The 6000-nt window shown below is 53.5% G+C and overlaps 1 protein-coding gene across 1 annotated transcript in view; it reads left to right on the top strand.

Moving 5' to 3' along the window:
* Positions 1-3476: 3476 nt before the first annotated feature.
* The window catches only part of ABLIM2 (actin binding LIM protein family member 2), a 107785-nt gene continuing 105261 nt past the window's right edge, over positions 3477-6000 (top strand). The window contains exon 1 of the mRNA XM_068975420.1: positions 3477-3601. The gene's annotated coding sequence lies outside the window, so the exon portion shown is untranslated. The remainder of the gene's footprint in view (positions 3602-6000) is intronic.

Here is a 6000-nt window from a genome sequence, read left to right as displayed (position 1 = left end):
CATGTGTGTGAGTGTGTGTGTGCATGTGTCTGTGAGTGTGTGTGTATATGAGAGTGTGGAGTGTGTGTGTGTGATGTGTGTGGCTGTGTGTAAGTGTGCATGTGTGTGAATGTGGTGTATGAGTGTGTGTGACTGTGTATGTGTATTTGTGTGTGTGCCTGTGTGTATGTGTGTGCATGTGTGTGTGAGTGTGTATGTGTGTGCCTGTGTGAGTGTGTATGTGTGTGTGCATGTGTGTATGTGTGTTTGTGAGTGTGCATGTGCATGTGTGTGTGTATGTGTGTGTGTGCCTGTGTGAGTGTGTATGTGTGTGTATGTGTGTGTTTGTGAGTGTGCATGTGCATGTGTGTGTGGATGTGTGTGTGCCTGTGTGTGTATGTGTGTGTGCATGTGTGTATGTGTGTGCATGTGTGTGTGTATGAGTGTGGGGTGTGTGTGTGCATGATGTGTGTATGAGTGTGTGTATGTGTATTTGTGAGTGTGCATGTGTGTGTGCTTGTGTGTGTGTGTGCATGTGCATGTGTGTGTGTATGTGTATTTGTGAGTGTGCATGTGTGTGTGTGCCTGTGTGAGTGTGTATGTGTGTGCATGTGTGTGTGTGTATGAGTGTGGAGTGTGTGTGTGTGATGTGTGTGGCTGTGTGTGAGTGTGCATGTGTGTGAATGTGGTGTGTGTATGAGTGTGTGTGACTGTGTGTATGTGTATTTGTGAGTGTGCATGTGTGTGTGCCTGTGTATGTGTGTGCATGTGTGTATGTGTGTTTGTGAGTGTGCATGTGCATGTGTGTGTGTGGATGTGTGTGTGCCTGTGTGTGTATGTGTGTGTGCATGTGTGTATGTGTGTTTGAGTGTGCATGTGCATGTGTGTGTGTGCCTGAGTGTGTATGTGTGTGTGCATGTGTGTATGTGTGTGTGCATGTGTGTGTGTATGAGAGTGTGGGGTGTGTGTGTGCATGATGTGTGTGTATGAGTGTGTGTATGTGTATTTGTGAGTGTGCATGTGTGTGTGCTTTGTGTGTGTGCATGTGCATGTGTGTTTGTGAGTGTGTGTATGTGTATTTGTGAGTGTGGATGTGTGTGTGTGCCTGTGTGAGTGTGTATGTGTGTGCATGTGTGTGTGTATGAGAGTGTGGGGTGTGTGTGTGCATGATGTGTGTGTATGAGTGTGTGTGTGTGTGTATGTGTATTTGTGAGTGTGCATGTGTGTGTGTGCCTGTGTGTGTATGTGTGTGTGCATGTGTGTGTGTGCCTGTGTGTGTATGTGTGTGTGCCTGTGTGAGTGTGTATGTGTGTGTGCATGTGTGTGTGTATGAGAGTGGGGTGTGTGTGTGTGTGATGTGTGTGTATGAGTGTGTGTGAATATGTATTTGTGAGTGTGCGTGTATGTGTATTTGTGAGTGTGTGTGTATGTGTATTTGTGAGTGTGCATGTGTGTGTGTGCCTGTGTGTATGTGTGTGTGCATGTGTGTGTATGTGTGTTTGTGAGTGTGCATGTGCGTGTATGAGTGTGTGTGTCGTGCATCAGCTCTGCCTGTAACTTGGTAACAGCAGGTGGGGTGGACAGCCATGCCCAGAGCTGGTCTGGATGTCGGGGGGTGACAGGGACCAAACGCCTGTGTTCCAGAGCATTTGTGGGAACCGGAAGCCGGGGAGAGCGGTGGACATTCAGGGCAGGAAGGACTCTCAGCTGACGTGGGCCTCTTGTTTCCAGAGGCGGTGACCCGCTGCCCCCAGCCAGCTCGCTCCAGCTCTGCGGATGCCTGAGTTCTTGGTCTGCCTGGCGCTGTGGCGTTAGCCGCTCTCTCCTCGCCCCAGGCACCGGCACCAGAGCGCCCCTTAGCTGACCACCCCGAGGGACCGCCATCCACATCCCAGTCTCTTCCTTTGTGAGAGTCTTTTCCATCCGGAGTCCTCTTGTCTACAGACTTTTGTGTCTCTTTAAGGGACTGCGTGACCCCTTTCCCTGTCGTGCGGTTGTCAGCACCTTTCAATACCTGCCCAAATTCCTTCAGTTGCCTGGCCCATGGCAAACTTGGAGCCATTCCTCAGCTGTTAAACGGTTGCATGGATTCCAGCCGGCGCTTGGGTGATCAGTTTCCTTTGCCTCATCTTACTGATTTATTGTGACAACCGTGGAAGATCAGCATGATTAACCCTTTGTTACAGATGAGGCCTCTGGGGCCCAGAGAGGTTAAGTAACTTGCCCCAGGTCACACAGCAGCGAGGATCCACGCCCAGGCTTCCTGTCTCTAAAGCCCAGCGTTCACTTTTCACAGTATCCTGTAGTTATGCTGCAGCTGACACTGTGCGGGTGGACTTCTGTGGACGTTCACAGTCATTCCCTTGAGATAGAGTCCCAGAGACAGACAGCTGGGTTAGAGGGTAGGAGCCGTTCGCACACTCCTTTGAGTCGGTGCCAAATGGTATTTCAGAATACCGGTTGTCTTCCCACCACGGCCCGCCCCCTCCTGACCGTTTCTCAGAAATGACCATGGTTAACTGCCAAAGAGGGGGCCTCTTGGGGTCACTCACAGCTGCTCGGAGCCCTTCGTGACTCTCGGCTACTTGCTTAGGCAGATGGAGTGTAAGGACAGCGTATTGCCTTCATGAGGACTTTTAGCAGATGACAGAGGATGAGGTGGTTGGATGGCATCACCAGCTGGATGGACATGAATTTGAGCAAGCACCGGGAGCTGGTGATGGACAGGGAAGCCTGGCATGCTGCAGTGCATGGGGTTGCGAAGTCGGACACACCTGAGCGACTGAACTGAATGTATTTGGACTCTGTTTTTAGCAGGCAGAGTCTGGCTTTACTGTCTGGCCTTAAGCTTAGGCACCTGGGCAGCTACAGTCCGCTCCGCAGCAGAGATGACCTGGGAATGGGTGGGGGCGCATCATGGCACTCGCGGGACCCAGCTCTCAGGGCAGAAACGCTGCTTTTATTCCATCTTCTGGTTCCTCTGTGATGGAGACTCGGGTTTAAAGGGGCACTCGATCCCTCTGCACATTCTTCTCCTTTGAGGAATAGTCAGTGCCGTCATAGCTTTAAGAAGATTGGAAAATGAGCCAAACCCCAGAGCCAAGGGTGTCCGGGAGCCTGAATCGCTCAGGGCTGAATCACTGCAGGCGGCATTGGCAAAGGACAATAATTCTCCTGCACAGGCCCCGGGAAGCCTGTTTTTCCCAAGTCGGGGTGTAGCTGCTGGGGCTACACTGGGGCGCAAGATTGAACAAAGGGGTCTCACTCTCGCCTGGGAGGGGGGCAGATCCAGAACCGAGTGCCGGCCTTGGGTCTGCCAGGTGAGTGACATCAGTCCAACGACGACCTGGCCGGTGGCCCCGCACGAGTTGGGGCTCACGTCATGCAAGTTCGTGGGATGCCCTGTGTGCTGCCGTCCTCCCGGCTGAGGACGTGGGGCCCAGAGAGGCCGGGGACCTGCCCAGGGGCCCACAGCACGGTGCGCGGGGTGAGCCTGCATCACCCGGGCAGCCCCGGCGTCCCGGCTCTCAGCTGCTCAGCTTTCTGTCCAAAGAGCCAGCCGCTCCTTGGAGTCGTGGAAGGAAGGATTTCCAAGCCTGCGGGCGGCTGTTAGTGCAGAATGGTACGTGCAGCCCTGTGGCCTAAGCAAGGGGGACAGGGGATGACGGGGAGACCCCCACTGCCTCGCCCCATGTGGGGCTGGGGGCTGCGCTGAGTGGGTCCCTCCCAGCAGGGCCACTGGAGCCCCCAGGTCGCTGTGGGAGAGTGCACTGTGCGTGCTGACCAGTCCACGTGCTGAAAGGCACTGCTGACTGGACCGAGCAGAACCCGGCCCCAGGGACCCTGAGACCCTCCGGAGATTCTGATTCCCAGAGAGCTCTTCCCGAATCTACCAGCCTGAGGAGCCACCTGCGGTGAAGGGAGGCTGTCCGGTTGCCCTTGCCTCCCAAACCTGCAGGGCGCTGTTCAGAGGTCGGGGCTCCCCGATCAGACACCAGGAGCTCCTCTCCACTGCCAGCGTCCGTGTCATCAAGACTGCACTGCAGAAGGCTTTTACCCTCCCCGTGTAGTGATCGTCTCCATGTAATAACAACGTATGTGTTGCGGTCTGAGGTTCTGCGCTGGTCTTGGCCGTGCTGGGCCTTCGTCACTGTGCGGCTTTTCCCTGGTTGTGGCGGGCAGGCCTGCTCTCTAGACGCGGTGTGTGGCCTTATTGCGGTGGGTTCTCTTGCTGTGGAGCACCGGCTTTAGGGCACGCAGCCTTCAGTACTTGCAGCCCTCAGGCTCAGCAGCTGTGCCGCATGGGCCCAGTTGCCGCGCAGCGTGTGGAATCCTCCCGGACCAGGGATGGAACGCGTGTCCCCTGCATTGGCAGGTCGATTCTTTACCCCTGGACCACCAGGGGAGCCCCATCATATGTGTTACTCTCATAGATTAGTACTAGCAATTTTTACTAGTAACTAGTTTTTTACTAGTACTAGTAAAGTAGTACTACTTTGTACTAGTAGCTGTAATAACAACCCCATCCAGAATAAGCTATTAAATATTTACAACCTGTGACCATAAGAACCTAGATAGCTTAAAAAGCAGACATTACTTTGCCGACAAAGGTCCTTCTAGTCAAAGCTGTGGTTTTCCTGGTAGTCATGTATGGATGTGAGAGCTGGACCATAAAGAAAGCTGAGTGCCGAAGATCTATTGCTTTTGAACTGTGGTGTTGGAGAAGACTCTTGAGAGTCCCTTGGACTGCAAGGACATCCAACCAGTCCATCCTAAAGGAAATCAGTCCTGAATATTCATTGGAAGGACTGATGCTGAAGCTTAAGCTCCAATACTTTGGGCACCTGATGCAAAGAACTACTCACTGGAAAAGACTCTGATGCTGGGAAAGATTGAGGGCAGAAGGAGAAGGGGATGACAGAGGATGAGATGGTTGGATGGCATTACCGGCCTGATGGACATGAGTTTGGGCAAGCTCTGGGAGTTGGTGATGCATAGGGAAGCCTGGCGTGCTGCAGTCCCTGGGGTCACAGAGTTGGACAGGACTGAGCGACTCAGCTGAACTGACCATAAGGCAGGCTTCCCAGGTGGCCCTGGTGGTAAAGAACCCGCCTGCCAATGCGGGAGACACAGAAGATGCCGGTTCGATCCCTGGATCGGGAAGATCCCCTGGAGGAGGGCATGGCAACCCACCTCAGTATTCATGCCCGGAGAATCCTATGGACAGAAAAGCCTGGCGGACGATAGTCCATGGGGTCGCAAAGAGTCAGACACGACTGAAATGACTTAGCATGCACGCATGACCATGAGAAATTTCTGATAAACTGAGCTCCGTGTGGACTGCGGGGTTTTTGTTGTGGAACCATTGGCGTTTTCCATCTCAGAAACGCCCCTCTTGCAGACGGTTCTGTTGGGGAGGGACAGAAATTGGCTTTCCAGGCAGAAGGGGGATGAACACCTGCCTTTACTCAGAACCTGGCTCTGGGTTTTTAAACAGAAGTCCATGGTCTTGCTTTGGCATCTCCACTCGACTAGTTAAAGTTGCCCATTCTTAGAACTTCCCAGAAATGATAACCTCTGCAATCAGTTAATCTTTAAACGTTGTTTATGTATTTGCCTGTTGCAGCATGTGAACTCTTAGCTGTGGGGTGTGGGGTCTAGCTTGCTGAGCAGGGCACAGACCCAGGCCCCTTTCCCTGGGAGCAGTGAGTCTTAGCCGCTGGACCACCAGGGAGGTTCCCTCAGTTAATGTTTTGATGAAAACGTTTAAGCATTGATTAGAAGATGGGCTGCAGAGTTTTTGAAGACCCTAGCTTAGGGGCTTAGACGCATGAAGACCCTAGACGGACCGGATGGCAGGCTGGTCCTCCGCAGGGAGGGGCATGAAGGCTGCTGCCTTGGGAACCAAGCCTGGCTCCCCCGTGCCCTGGGGCCCGTCCTGGGGGAAGGTGCCTCCTCCTCTACCCGGCAAGTCCCCCCTACCTGGTCCTCCCAGGGCAGGAGGTGTGTATTAGGGTCAGT

This window comes from Capricornis sumatraensis, chromosome 7, assembly GCF_032405125.1.
Source record: "Capricornis sumatraensis isolate serow.1 chromosome 7, serow.2, whole genome shotgun sequence".
Lineage (NCBI taxonomy): Eukaryota > Metazoa > Chordata > Mammalia > Artiodactyla > Bovidae > Capricornis > Capricornis sumatraensis.
Note: the sequence above shows the minus strand (reverse complement) of the source record. Positions and strands in the feature narration are given on the sequence as shown.